Raw genomic sequence first — 15992 nt, forward strand, 5'->3', positions numbered from 1 at the left:
TAGGGATTCATTCCACCAACTGGGCAGATTGAATGTGAGAGTTCGGGAAAGTGATTTCTTCCCTCTTAGGGATGGAACCACGAGGCGACGTTCATTCACAGAACGCAAGTTTCTGGAGGGCACATAAATCTGCAGAAGTGAGAGCAGATAAGAAGGAGCAAATCCAGAGGTCGCTTTGTAAGCAAACATCAGAGCTTTGAATTTGATGCGAGCAGCAACTGGCAGCCAGTGCAAACGGGTGAGTAGCGGAGTGACATGTGCTCTTTTGGGTTCATCAAAGACCACTCGTGCTGCTGCGTTCTGAAGCAGCTGAAGAGGTTTGATAGAATTAGCTGGAAGCCTGGCTAGTAGAGAGTTGCAATAATCCAGTTTGGAGAGAACAAGAGCTTGAACAATGAATTGAGCTGTATGTTCAGATAGGAAGGGTCGGACCTTTCTGATGTTGTAGAGTGCGAATCTGCAAGATCGAGCAGTTCTAGAAATGTGGTCAGAGAAGTTTAGTTGGTCATTAATCATTACTCCAAGGCTTTTAAGCATTTTGGATGCAGTAATGGTTGCCCCATCCATCTGGATTGAAAAGTTATGGTGTAGAGTCGGGTTGGCAGAAACTTCAAGCATTTCCATCTATTAACAAAGTCCCTTTAAAGCAAGTAATTTCACTCGGCCTCCATCTTTGAATTAAAATTAATAGCTAATTTATATTAGCAACTGCCTAGCAACCACTCAGAATACCTTAACAACTCCCTAGCAACACCTTGGCAACGACCTAGCAATGCCTTAGCAACCATCTAGCAACATCTAGTGTACAGCAAAACACAAAAATCTTTACATATGAAAAAAATTAATAATTAAAGGATCAAAATGTTACAAAAATTATTATTTATTACACACAGTTGAAGTCAGAATTATTAGCCCCCCTGTTTATTTTTTCCCCCAATTTTTGTTTAACGTAGAGAAGATTTTTTCAACACATTTCTAGACATATTAGTTTTAATAACTCATTTCTAATAACTGATTTATTTTATCTTTGCCATGATGACAGTAAATAATATTTGACTAGATATTTTTCAAGACACTTCTACACAGCTTAAAGTGACATTTAAAGGCTTAAATAGGTTAATTAGGTTAACTAGGCAGGTTAGGGTAAGTAGTCAATTTATTGTATAATGATGGTTTGTTCTGGAGACTATCGAAAAAACATAAAGCTTAAAGGTGCTGATTATTTTGACCTTAAAATGTTTTTTTATAAAATTAAAACTGCTTTTATTCTAGCCAAAATAAAACATATAAGACTTTCTCTAGAAGAAAAAATATTATCAGACATACTGTGAAAAATTCCTCTGTTAAACATCATTTGGGAAATATTTAAAAAAGAAAAAAACACTCAAAGGGGGGCTAATAATTCTGACTTTACTTTCAAATATATTTATTTTTATATATTTTAGTTTAGTTAAACTTTTTCTGTTGGTATAAAATGCAACCTGAGCTATTTTTTTCTAAGTTTGACTTCTGGAAATGTATTATTTTTCCTCTCTCTTCCCTCTTCATTTCATGTTTGACTCTAGGGTACAAAGATAGTGGTCAGCATAAAGTGTCCCAGGATAAAAAAATTCAACAAAAATCAGCCATGATTTTTTTCATCTGGGAGCTGCCCATCCCAAAACGAAGTAAAACTGTGCGACTGCAGGCATCGCACCCCTGCGCTCATGTAATCTGAACCCCACAGATAGTAAAACTCCAATAAAAACACAAAGATAACCGACACCAGCAGACTCCGTCAGCATTGCTCCAGTGTTTTCTCACAGAGCGGCTCTGTGTCTGGAAGATGGAGCTGCTGGAGGAATAACCTCTTTAAAGTGTCCATTAAGACGCCTCCATTAATCTCTAAACAGCCAGTGATGAACGGAGCGGGTGCACCGGCAGTGCCCTTCACTCCGCTCACCCTCATATATTTCTCTTTCACTACAGCATGACAGAAAACATCCAAATCTGCCACTTCCGCTTCTGGGTACATGCTAAGACCCTCGCCGTTCTCCGCATATGAAGATCTGCATCTCTCTTGACATTTCTCAGACACGTTTTGAGGATTACAAGGCATGATAATGACTTTAATTAAAAGGGACATTTCATAGCATTGGTTATTAAAGGGAAAGTATGAGTTGAACCAACACAATTCTTAAGGTTTTTTTAGACAAATTAATTGTTTTATGTTGAATCCACTTAATTTTGTAAAATATAAGTGAAGTTTCATAAACTAATTTCGAGAGGAGCACGTGATATGATTGAGCACGTCTGGCCACTCATCTGTAATCAGTAATAATTCAATCAGAGTGATCCTAGTTTACTATAAATGGATCATTTTCTCCCTACTGTTTCTATCTTCGTTTGGAAGAATCCCCCCTTCCACCCCATCTCCTCCTTTTCCTCCCTTTTCTAAAGGGGGAGCTCTCGAGACCTACCTGATCTCGGATCTCCCGATATGCTTATCGACCGGGCGGGAGCCCTGGGCTCAAATATCTCCAAGCTCAGGGTTCTCTCCCGGGACAGCATGCCAAACCTGCTTTATACGCCAAGCATATCTAAGTGGGAACTCTTGAAATGAATATTTGGATAACTGTTTTGTCGAATTCTATGGAACCCAGCATTTTTTACAGGGAAGACAAATGTGACTTTTTTTTCATTACATTTTTTTTTATATAGCTATAACTGTGCTTCTTGGCAAGCTGCGAATTATACATTGACGATTGGGGAGGGGGGTGTCGGGGATGGGTTCAACTTTTTTAGTAATATTATTTTGTGTATAGCATGCTTAATTTAATCAAATTAAATGACATCTATTTTATTACTGTGACATACAGTTGAAGTCAGAATTATTAGCCCCCCTTGTAATTTTTTTTTTCTTTTTTAAATATTTCCTAAATGATGTTTAACAGAGCAAGGAAATTTTCACAGTATGTCTGATAATATTTTTTCTGCTGGTCAAAGTCTTATTTGTTTTATTTCGGCTAGAATAAAAGCAGTAAATATTTTAATGGCAGTAAATTGGCAGTAAATATTTTAAATTGACACTTTTAAAGTGGCAGTAGCTGCTGACTTACATTTCACAAATCACCAAGAGCCACAGCTTCAGCTAAAAATCTTCTCTAACGCTCAACTGAATAAAACTGCATCTCTGCATCTCGAATGGCCTGAGGGTGAGTAAATGAACAGCAAATTTTCATTTTCTGGGTGAACTCGCCCTTTAATGTTAGAATAAAAGTTGTATTGTGAGAATATAAAACTATTCAAAGTACATCCGCACATCCAAGGACAAACCTCAGTAGTAAAGGCTGTTTGATACGTAGTGATTTTCACACCACATTTAAAGAGTTGCCTCCATCAAAAAGCTTTTATGCAAGAAGCATTTTGTATGACTGAACATTTTTTTTTCTCTTTCTCTCCCCTGAATGGCTCACTTAAAACAATACGTCTGTTAAACCCAAGTGAACTGGCAACATAGACAACATTTTAAAGCATATTTACTCCAGGCACTGGAAGTGGAGTGTCTTCTAAAAGTGAGGCAACCACATTACTGTATAATCTTCAGAAATACCATGTTTAGACTGAACTAAGGCCGCATCATTAAACAGAAAAAGAAAGCCTTTTATTCACCTTTTATTCACATCAAACATCTAATAAAATGCACATTTCTAACCACTTAATGGGTCCTTTGAGTTCATTCGTTCATTCAATTTACTTTGGCTTAGTCCCTTATTCATCAGGGGTCACCACAGTGGAATGAACCGCCAACTTTTCCAGCATATGTTTTGCACAGTGAATGCCCTTCCAGCTGCAACCCAGTACTGGGAAACAACCATACACACTCAGTCACACACACTCATACACTACGGACAATTTTTTAAATTCAATTCACCTACAGCGCATGTCTTTGGACTGTAGGGGAAACCGAAGCACTCATTGGAACACGGGTAGAACATGCAAACTCCACACAGAAAAGCCAAGTGGTCCAGTCGGGAGTCAAACCAGCAACCTTCTTGCTGTGAGGTGACAGTGCTAACCACAGAGCCACCATGCCGCCGTGACCTTTAAAGAGTCTCTATTTTGCATTTAAAAAGGTCATATTTTAGTTTTAGGGTCTCCAACAACAGGCTGATAAGCGTGCAAGGTCAAAAAACACGTTCATTGTCTTATAATATGCATTTATTTTTACCTAATTATCCTAGCGACTCCTATATGAATCGTTCAGCGATTCATTTGTTCCCAAACCGCTCCTTACCACGAAGCTAATCTGCAGTGATTGGTCCGATGACCCAGTCTTTTGCGATTGGTTGACTGCGTTCAGCAAGAGACAGAGGGAAATGCCCAGCATGGCTATGAAATAGCAGCCAGAGAGTATGTGAAAGCCCAATGCAGGAATGCAATAAATACAGACCAGCATATTGCTCCACTCTTAACCCTAATCCCAAGTGATAACAAAAAGTGATTACAAACCGCGGGGGGTGATTACAACTTATAAACACATATTTTGCAAACTACACAAAACGAGGCAACAATTTTAATCACACTAAATGCAATGATCTGGAGGAAGAAGAAACTGGTCTATTTGAACTGTAACAGTTACTGACAAAGTCCCTGTCAAAGTCTGACAAAGTATAGTCTCTGCTGCACCTTCAATAGCAAACGCCTGGCAAATCCCACGTTGCAGCGTAGGTTATTGTATCAAAAATCTGAAAAATGACAGGAACAAACACAGAACTAGGTTGGCTATACTGTGGTGTTGTTGTGAAAATGAACTTTAACCTTTTATTCCTCGCAGCCGAATCTCCATCTGTCAGTGATCATCATCTTCGCATCCTGATCAGTTCCGTGATCCCCCCGCGCCCCGCTAGTGTCTGAAGTGAAAGCGCGTGCACATTTTACGGGAACTGGAAGTACATATTTTGGTGATGTACTGTATCGACGTCGATGCGACCAAACAAAAGATCCGAAGCCAACTCGGTTCGTTTATTTGTCAAATATTTCGCTAAAGAATCAATAGTTTTAAACATGCTGCACTTTCAGACTTAAACCTCAGCTGGACGTTTTCTTTCACTTAGTGCTGTGTTACACACGGCATGGTAGCTCATCTTCAAAAACCCATAAAAGGGGCTCTTTAAGTTATGCAGTGTTATTATTTTAATGTTCTTTGAACATTAAAAATCTCCATTTTCAGATAATGTATTGATGTTTTTTGTTTTTTTTAAATAAAAAATATACTTTTAGAAACAAAGTTTACATAACGTTTTAATGTTATGATATATGAATGTTCTCAGAATGTTATTTTAACATTTCAATTATATTGTATTAGTGTTCTAAGAACATATCCCCTAACATCTTGCTAATTTGTGAAAACATAATTGTGGAAGGTTCTTAGAACACCCCGTTTCTTATATGATATATCAATGTTATTATTTTTATTAATATATTTTAATTTGATTATTTTTGCTATAGGTGGCACGATGGCGCAGTGGGTAGCACTGTCGCCTCACAGCAAGAAGGTCACTGGTTCGAGTCTCAGCTGGGCCAGTTGGCATTTCTGTGTGGACTCTGCATGTTCTATCCGTGTTCGCGTGGGTTTCCTCCGGGTGCCCCACAGTCCAAAGCCATGCACTATACTGTAGGTGAATTGGGTAGGCTAAATTATCCGTAGTGTATGTGCGTGAATGAAAGTTTATAGGTGTTTCCCAGTGATGGGTTGCAGCTGGAAAGGCATCCGCTGCATAAAACATATGCAAGATAAGTTGGCAGTTCATTCCGCTGTGGCAACCCCTGATTAATACTAAGCTGAAAATAAAATAAAAGAATGAATAATATAAAGTAAATATACAAGTAAAGCTTCAAAATGTTTTCATAACATTTTACTCTCACGTTACACTAATGTTTTTAGAACATTCCATTTACATTATGGTAATGTTCCCACCACATTCTTTCTATCAAGGGAAGGCAAGTTTATTTAGTACATTTTATACCATATTATTTCATATAATTTAATTTCATGTCAGTGTTACAAGAATGCTTCAGAAACAATATTTTAAACTTTTAAATAAGGTTACTTAATATTCTTGGAATGTTGACAAGAATAACACTAGATGAACACAAATTCTCAAATCATTCTAAAAATGAGGAAAGCACTTTAACATTTTAAATGTCCAAAATGACAAGTTACTTCTAAAACTAAGTACTTTAAGATTATAAAATATTTGTTAAAAATAACATGGGTTTTGAATGATCATCAATTGAGAAATATGTCAGTTCCTTAACTGGACTGTATGAATTTAATCAAATAAAGATTAGACAATTAATAAAATAAATCTTAATTAAAAATCTTAATCTAAATTTTATTTTATAACCTTAAATTACTTGTAACAATTGAGGGTTTATCAGATATATATAAATAGATAAATTATTAAGAGTATTGTCTTGAAAATAAAATCAGTTATACATAGGATCCTTATTTAACATAACATTCAATCTGAAAAAGCCTAAGATAAAAATACTTTAATATATTAATACTATAATATAATAAATCATGGGGCTACACAGTGGCTCATCTAACAGCAAGAAGTACACTGGTTCGAGTCCCAACTGGGTCAGTTGTCAGTTGTGTATGGAGTTTGGATGTTTCCATGTGCTGGCGTGGGTTTCCTCCGGGTGCTCTGGTTTCCCCCACAGTCCAATGACAGACGCTATAGGGGAATTGAATAAACTAAAATTGACCCTAGTGTATGAGTGTGTGTGAATGAGTGTTTATGGATGTTTCCTATTACTTGGTTGCAGCTGGAAGGGCATCCGCTGTGTAAAACATGTGCTAGATAAGTTGGCAGTTCATTCCGCTGTGGTGACCCTTGATGAATAAAGGGACTAAGCCTGAAGTAAAAGCCTGGTGCAAGAATCATGACTTTGGGAAACAGAATCAAGTGCTTCAAAAATATAAAATATGTTTGCTTGTTTTTTTGTTTCTTAACTTGTTTGTGAGTAATTGAATGAACAAATACCAAATAAACACACTGACTTTAACCCGAATCACAAGAACAAGTAATCCTGCAGCACATAGAACCCTCCAGTATCCACACAGCAGCATATTTATGAATCAAATATTGAGTATGCTCACTGACCAATAGCGTTAAAAGTCTCTCTGGCCCCTCACCGACTCGCCGTCAAAACCCTCTTCCTGTTTAATTGCCTGGGGTGTGGATCTCCCAGCTCCATGGGACTGATTCCTCCAAAGGTCAGCCAGAGCCCCACACACACTCGTAAGAGAAGTCCAATTAATACCAGCTCAGAGCAGCTACATTATTTATTTAGCACTGAAGAGGAGGAGGAGGAGGAGAAAAGAGAAAGGAGATCAATGAAGGTTTGGAACTTAATTACTGCTTTCACTCGACAGGCCTCTTTCAAAGTGGCGTAATCCCTCTTCTGTCTGCGGTGGGTCTGAATTACAGAGATCCCGCTTAAGAGACCCTCTCGCATATTTCATTAACATTTATGCTACTTAGGCAGATTAAAAATAATAGTAGCTTTTATTATGAAGCTGCTGGTTTGTTTATATACACAGTTTTTTCTGTAGAAATATCTGGATTGTGGCTATTTTAAGCATGAATCTGCTCACAAAATTGCTTAAAAAATAAGAAAATAAAAAGTAAATGAGTTGAAGTATGATTATTAGCCTTCCTGAATTATTAGCCCGCTTGTAATTTTTTTTTCTACAAATTCTGACATGACAGTAGACAATATTTTTACTAAATATTTTTCAAAATACTAGTATTCAGCTTAAAGTGCAATTGAAATGCTTAGCTAAATGGTTAATTAGGTTAACTCTAGGCAAGTTAGGATAATTAGGCAAGTCGTTGTATAATGATGGTTTGTTCGGTAGACAATCAACAAAATATATTGCTTAAGGGGGCTTATAATATTGACCTTAAAATAGTTTTAAAAAAGTCAAAAAAAAAAAAAAAAAGACTTTCTCCAGAAGAAAAAAATATTATAGGAAATACCAACACAATCTCACGGCAATTCGTAACTTTTTGATTTAGTGGCTAATTCGTACGAATTCGTACGATCTAATTCGTACAATTTAGTATGATTTGCTCATCCCCCAATGACGGTTGGGTTTAGGGGCTGGGTTAGGTGCCACGCCTCTTTTTTAAAATCGTATAATTTCGTACGACTGAACTCGTACGAATTTGTACGAATTAGCCACTAAACTGACAAAACGTAAAATACTTACGTTTTCTCGTGAGATCAGGCTGGAAATACTGTGAAAAATTCCGTGCTCTGTTAAAGATTATTTGGGCAATATTTGAAAAAGAAAAAAATCACTAGTAGTTATGGACAAATAATTATGACTTCATCTGTAACTGGAATAGTACAGCATGCATTTATTACGAGGCTGTGAGTTTATGTAAGTAATTGATGTACACCACTTCCAGTAGAAAGCTTGGATTATGGTCTTTTTAAGCATAAAACGGCTTACTAAATTGCTTAAAATAAGAAAATGAAATGTACCTGAAGACATTTTGAATATCATAGCATGGGTTAGTCCTAAACCTAAACTAAAGTCTTCATTTTTTTAAAGTTTCCCTAAGTTATCTGTAGTTATTAAATGTCAAGAATAAATAAAAAAAAAAACTAATGATAATATTATTTATATATTTTTTTTTTCTAAAAACATGCAATTCAACTACTACTTAAAACGTTTTATAACTTAGACACAAAGGGCCCTATCATACACATGGCACAATAAATGTGTTTGACGCAATTTGTTGTCATTTTCAGACCAGCACAACAGTAATTTTCATGTTTTGTGCCACGTTGTTTAAATAGCAAATCCATTTGCGCCAGTTTGTGGACTCATGGGTGTGCTGGTCTAAAAAGGAGGTGTGTTAAAGCAGGTCTAAAGTCCAGCGCAGAACACATTAGTTATGCACATATGCAGGTCCAAACGCTTACACATTGCTTAATACACATAGAAATGTACAGCAATGGAGATGCATGCATCACCATACGGAGAATAAGAATAGTAAGTGTGTTTGAATATAACTCAGTTTTTTGACCAGACGTCTTTATTATTGTTCATTTATTTGTTAGCTGGAAATTAGAACTGAATTTAGAAATACTTTTGAAACGAATCTTTGTGCTTAACAAACAAAATTAAATATGTAGGCTAATGGATGTCTTCAGTGGAGTTTGTACAACACCGTTTCCTTATTCACAAAAGTAAAGGAGTAAAGAGTAAAAGTAAAGAGGAAGTAAAGAGGCCGAATAGAGGAGGATCATTCTTTATCCTTGCACTGCAGATGGTCTGTTGAACTTTCTTTCTGTATGAAGCGTTCAGTTCCCCTTCGGATGGGGAACTCCAATGCTATGTGGAAACTTCCGCTATGGGGATTTCGTCAGAATCCAATCATCTGAAAGAGTATAAAAACGGGCCAATGAAATGCCAATGAGTTGGCAGCGTCAGCGTGCACAGCTGGCGTCAATGACAATCAGTCATGCTATAAAGACGCAGCCAGTGCCATGCTCGACATCCTTTCGCTTTCAGAGCCTTTCACGAAGCTTCTGAGAGAGTCTTTGAGGGTATCTCCAACCTGTGTCTACAGAGAGAGATCGAGAAGCAGCTTCTCCCGGTCCAGAGCGCGTATACGCAGTGGCAGATGGTCGAGCTGGGTATTTCTCCCTTGTCTGGCGTCCTTTGGGTCCAGTCCTCCAAGAGCGGTTTGTATATAGGAAAAAAAGCTTTCCTAAAAGAGCAACACGGTCGTGCAGCGCGTCTTTTTCAAGACGTCACTCCGACCGTGCGTTTCTGGATGCGGTGGTTTCCTATCCCCGGATGATGGGCACGAGCACAGCGTTTCATGTCTGGGGGTCCAGCATGTTAATGCGGTGCTCGCGGGCAGTGCATGCCATCACTGATGTCATGTCTGTTGCGCAGTTAAGATCGCGGCTCGCTCTTGCAAAAGAGCCACCCACCCCAGTTGTCCCCCGCACTGCGGTTGGCACTCGGGCAGATCTGAGGGTTTCAGTGAGAGTAAATCCGCCGCCCCCGGGCCGCGGACCTCTCGCTCCTCCATGCGCTCCATCCAAGCTTCAGGTGAAGAGAAGCGCTCCGTCCTTGGATGGTCGCTCTCTCACCTGATGACACCGGGGGTCAGATGTCCATCGCTGCATCGGAGGATGGGCTGTCATTGTCTGAGGAGGATGCGAGCCCGCTCGCTCCCTCCCTCCGGGGTGGAGAGCGCGGCGTTAGCATCTAAAAAGCAGACGTGATGGCCGTGCTTTCTTGGGCTGCTTCGGCCGTGGGTCTGGTGATGGTTTATCCCCCAGCCCCGCGGCCGGACCGACTAGATGGGTGTATGTGGAGGATATAAGGAGGCAAGACCTTCAAAGCCTCCCGTCCCCTTCTTCCCGGAAGTGCACAGTAAACTCACGCGGTCCTGAGGGCACTTTTTTCTGCCCGATCTGCGTGCGCTTCCATCCTCACCATCCTTGGAGGTTGGGCTGTCAAGGTCTGACGAGGATTCGAACCCGCTCGCTCCCTCCGGGACTTTGAGCGCGGTGTCGAATCCAGAAGCAGACTTTGCGGCTGTGCTTCCCCAGGCTGCTTCGGCCGTGGCTCTGGAGATGGTTTATCCCCCAGCCCCGCGGCCGGGCCGATTAGAGGGGTGTGATGTGGAGGATGAAGGCGAGACCTTCTAAGCCTCCCCATCCCCTTCTTCCTGGATGGGCACAGTAGGCTCACGCAGTGTGCTGCGTGCGCCTTCCCCCTCACCATGCACGCTATGGCCACCTACCAGCGCTACCAAGCGCAGGCGCTGGCCCGGCTGCGCGAGGATGGTTCTGACCCAGGACTGAGCATGCGCTCCGCACCGCAACCGACTATGCTCTTACAAAAAAAAAAAAAAAAAAAAGTCGGCTGTGTGTGCCCTGGGAAGGACGATGATCACATCCGTGATCCAGGAATGCCACCTCAGGCTAAACCTGGTGATGTGCGTGACGTTGACAAAGTTCGCTTTCTTAACTCACCCATATCCCAGGCTGGCCTGTTCTGCGACACTGGCGGTGAATTCGCCCAGGAATTCACGCCGGTGATAGAGCAGTCGGAGGCGATGGGCGAGGTCTCTATCGGCGGGATTGTATGACCGCTCCCCCCCGCCGAGCCATCCACATCCACTGCTTTTTCGCCGAGGACGCCCGCCCGCAGCTTTGCTTCGCCGCCCCCGCCTGCGCCTCCGGCCACGCGGCTGCGCCGAGCATCGTGCCGGCAACCAGCGTCCCCCGCCCAGGGCGCCGCTAAGTTCGGTAAAACGGACCGCGAAGCGTCCCTGAGGCGGGCCATCTGGGGAGGAGGGAATTTGCTCTTTCCCCGCTGGAGGGCGGGGCACGTTATTTAAAGGCGTTTTAAAAAAAAAAAAAAAACGCCATCAAAATCCTCAGTGAAAGAGCACTTTTCCCCTCCTCCGGATGTGACAGCCTGAACACTGCCAGTCTGGGACGCTATGCCTTCCAGCTCGCAGGATCGGTGCATTTCGCCAATGGCTCATGGAGCACGAGAGAACGGTCTCCTTTCTCTCCACTCCCAGCCCCTCTCCTGGAGTTTTGAGTGCGAGACGAGAACATCTCCTCTCCTGCTCTCCTGTGGGACCCCAGCGCTCCCCGGATGAGCCCACTCACTCCACGCTGCCCCGCCGCTGGCACGTCAGCGATCGTGCGGGTGGGACCATTTGCGGGGGCTCTGCCTGCCTGGTTAGCGCGGGCCAGCCCATCGCAATGGATTATCCATACGACCAGACTCGGCTATGCGATTCAGTTCGCGAAACGGCCTCCCAGGTTCACGGGCGACCAGGGTCAGTCCTGCGTCCGCCCCTGTCTTGCGAGAGGAGATTGCTGTCCTCCTGGCGAAGGATGCAATCGAGCCGGCCCTCCAGCCGAGATGGAGCACGGGTTTTACAGCCCGCACTTCATCGTGCCCCAAAAAAAAAAAAAAAAAAAAAAAAGCGGTGGGCTATGGCCAATCCTATATCTGCACATTTTGAACCGCTGCCTTCACAGGCTGCGCTTCGGAATGCTTACGCAGATGCGCATCACGCGATGCGTTCGTCCTCAGGATTGGTTTGCAGCAATAGATCTGAAGGACGCGTATTTTCATATCTCCACACTTCCACGCCACCGGCAGTTTCTGCGGTTTGCGTTTGAAGGTCGAGCGTGGCAATACAAGGTCCTCCCCTTCGGGCTCTCTCTGTCTCCGCGAGTTTTCACCAAGCTCGCGGAGGGTGCCCTCGCGCCCCTTCGGCTCGCCGGCATCCGCACGCTCAATTATTTCGATGACTGGCTGATTTTTAGCCCACTCTCGGGAGCAATTGATTATGCACAGAGACAAGGTGCTCCGGCACCTCCGCCCGTTGGGGTTTCAGGTCAACCGAGAAAAGAACTAGCTCACCCCTGTGCAGAGCATCTCCTTTCTCGGGTTGGAGCTGGACTCGATTACTATGGAGGCGCGCCTCTCACGAGAGCGCACCGAGGTAATGCTGAACTGTCTGAGAGAGTTCGACAGGAAAAAAAGTGGTCCCCCTGAAATTATTTCAGAGGCTCCTGGGGCATATGGCATCCGTAGCCGCGGCCACGCCGCTCGGATTGCTCCATATGAGACCACTACAGCATTGGCTTCACGATCGGGTCCCCAGACGCGCATGGCACGCGGGCCCACACCGAGTGACTGTCACTGCGCTGTGTCACCGCACCCGCACCCCCTGGAAAGGACCCCTCCTTCCTACGGGCCAGTGTGCCCCTAGGTCAGGCGTCCAGGCAGGCTGTCGTTTCGGCAGATGCCTCCAGTATGGGGTGGGGGGGCCGTGTGTAGCGGGCATGCTGCTGCGGACCTGTGGAGGGGAACCCAGCTGCATTGGCATATCAACTGCCTAGAGCTGTTGGCAGTGTTTCTCGCTCTGCGCCGCTTTTTACCGGTGCTGAGGGGGCAACACGTGCTGGTCAGGACGGACAGCACGGCCGCGGTAGCGTATTCCATCCGGATGGGGGGTATACGCTCCCGCTGCATGTCTCAGCTCGCTCGCCGTCTGCTCCTCTGGAGTCATACGCAGCTGAAGTCGCTGCTTGCTATTCACACCCCGGATGGGCTCAACCGTGCGACCAACAGGCTCTCACGGCAGCTCCTTCCCCGGGAGAATGGCGACTCCACCCCGAGTCATGCGTAAGTATGCACTCCCCCCAGTGAGCCTACTCGCGCAGTTTCTGTGCAAGGTCAGGGAGGACGAGGGGCAGGTCTTGCTAGTTGCGCCCCTGGCCCAACCGGACCTGGATATCAGAACTCTCCCTCCTCGCGACGCCCCCCCCTGGCGAGTCCCTTTGAGAGAGGACCTACTCTCTCAGGGACAGGGCACCATCTGGCACCCTCGCTTAGTTCTGTGGAACCTCCACGTGGGGTCCATAAGACGCGACGAGGAAGACTTAGGTAACCTACCGGTGGCGGTGGTTAATACCATCACTCAGGCTAGTGCACCCTCTACGAGGCATGCCTACGCCCTGGAGTGGAGTCTATTCACTGAGTGGTGCGCTTCTCGCCGAGAAGACCCCCGATCTTGCCAGATCAGTGTTGTGCTTTCTTTCCTTCAGGACAGGTGGAGCGAAGGCTGTCGCGCTCCACACTGAGGGTTTACGTGGCCACCATCTCCGCTCATCATGATGCGTGGATGGCGGCACCGTGGGGAGGCATAACCTCATCATCCAGTTCCTCAGAGGTGCGAGGCGGATGTTTTCCCCCGCCCCCCTCTCATACCCTCTTGAGATCTCGCGGTAGTGCTACGAGCCTACGTGGGGATCCCTTCGAACCACTCGACTCAGTATCCTTGAGATTTCTGTCCTTGAAGACAGCTCTGCTGGTCGTGTTGGCATCGGTTAAGAGGGTTAGGTACCTGGAGGCATTTTCGGTCAGTGACTCGTGCCTAGAATTCGGGCCGGCCTACTCTCACGTTGTCCTGAGACCCCGGCCCGGCTATGTGCCCAAGGTTCCTACCACGTCGTTTTAACAATCAGGTAGTGAGCCTGCAAGCGCTGCCCACGGAGGAGGCAGACCCAGCCCTTTCATTGTTGTGTCCTGTTCGCGCTTTGCGAATATATGGGGACCACACTCAGAGCCTTAGATCCTCTGACCAGCTCTTTGTCCATTACAGTGGTCGGCAGATGGGAAGTGCCGTATCTAAACAGAGGTTGGCCCACTGGATAGTGGATGACATCTCCCTCGCCTTTGGGCCAGGGTGAGCCGTGTCCCCCGGGGGTGAGAGCGCACTCCACTACGGAGCATCGCATCCTCCTGGGCGTTAGCACGCGGCGCCTCTCTGACAGACATTTGTAGAGCTACGGGTTGGGTGACACCCAATACATTTGCAAGGTTACAATCTGCGAGTGGAGCCGGTTTCCTCAAGGGTATTAGGCAACCCTTGGTGATTGAGGAAACGATTCGGTTGAGGTGTCGAAACACGCTTGCTGCGCCACTCTCCCTAACCCGGAGATACGTGCGCTTTTTCAGCTTTGTCAGTTTAGTTCCCCATTTCTTTGGCGAACCCTGCAGAGTTCCTCCGAGGCCCCCAGCACCTGACTCAGCGGAAGAGTCAGGTGTTGGCCCGTTACGTTATCGGCATGCCCGCTGGTCAGCCCGCGTTCTGGGTATAGGTGCCTGCTATGTGTGATCCCCGCTGGCGATCCCATACGTTCACTCAGCCACGGTATAGTCCCCCCTTCTAGGGCAGGCTCGTGTCTTCCCTCCCCGCTAACCATCCTTATGCTAGGACCCCCCCATCTCTGGGCTGGTCCATAGATTGTCACCAGGTCTCCCCTCTGGGTAGCAGGTGAGCTCCGCAGCGTCCTCCCTATCGGGACTGAACGCTTTCCCAATGTACTGTCGTATCAAAACCTTTTTACTGGGTTATTGCGACTCCCCGAAAAATATAACCGTTTCTGAACAGGTAAGTGAGGGCCAGGGGACAAGTTGGAAGACTGTGTCTCGGGGCGTTGTAGGTGCGCTTGCTCTACTGCGTGGCACACCCTTCGCCAGGGGCGCAGTAAGGTTCTTTCGTTGTGGCGTTTTCCATAGATTTCCCCAGAGTGGAAGTTTCCACATAGCATTGGAGTTCCCCATCCGAAGGGGAACGCTACGGTTACTAAAGTAACCCTTCGTTCCCCGAGGGGGGGAACGCAAATGCTATGTTCCTTCGCCACAACGATTGTCCCTTAGCTGTTGAGCGTGAAAGTCTCTTCAGCTAGAAAAGGATGTCGAGCATGGCACTGGCTGCGTCTTTATAGCATGACTGATTGTCATTGACGCCAGCTGTGCACGCTGACGCTGCCAACTCATTGGCATTTCATTGGCCCGTTTTTATACTCTTTCAGATGATTGGATTCTGACGAAATCCCCATAGTGGAAGTTTCCACATAGCATTTCCGTTCCCCCCCTCGGGGAACGAAGGGTTACTTTAGTAACCGTAGCGTTTTTCCACTTACAAAGTCCGCCATGTAAATAGCAAATGCGCCATGATGTGAAGCAACAGACTCTTAAAAGAAATGGGAGATGAGAGTCTGATTGGTTTAATGCATGTTATGCTCAAAACACACCCATAACTTTTTAAGAGAATAAGCACAACCCTGTTAGACCATGCGCTGGGGTGCAAACTGTATTTTCCCATCCTTAAAATAGCAAAAGTGGATTCGGACAAGCCCTAATGCTTTTGTGCCATGCACTTTAGACTTTGCGCCTAGCTCGTTAAAATAGAGCTCAAAGTGATTTTGTTCAAGTAAAACTTGTTTTGATTTATGTTTAGATGTTTATACTGTATGTTTATAATTGGAAAACTTTATTTTTAGCTCAAGATAAAATGTTACCAATCAGTATTTCAGCCAGTCGTAATACATTATGTTTTATAGAAAACATTACTTGAATTATTTAT

Source organism: Danio aesculapii, chromosome 5, assembly GCF_903798145.1.
Source record: "Danio aesculapii chromosome 5, fDanAes4.1, whole genome shotgun sequence".
Taxonomy (NCBI): Eukaryota; Metazoa; Chordata; class Actinopteri; order Cypriniformes; family Danionidae; genus Danio; species Danio aesculapii.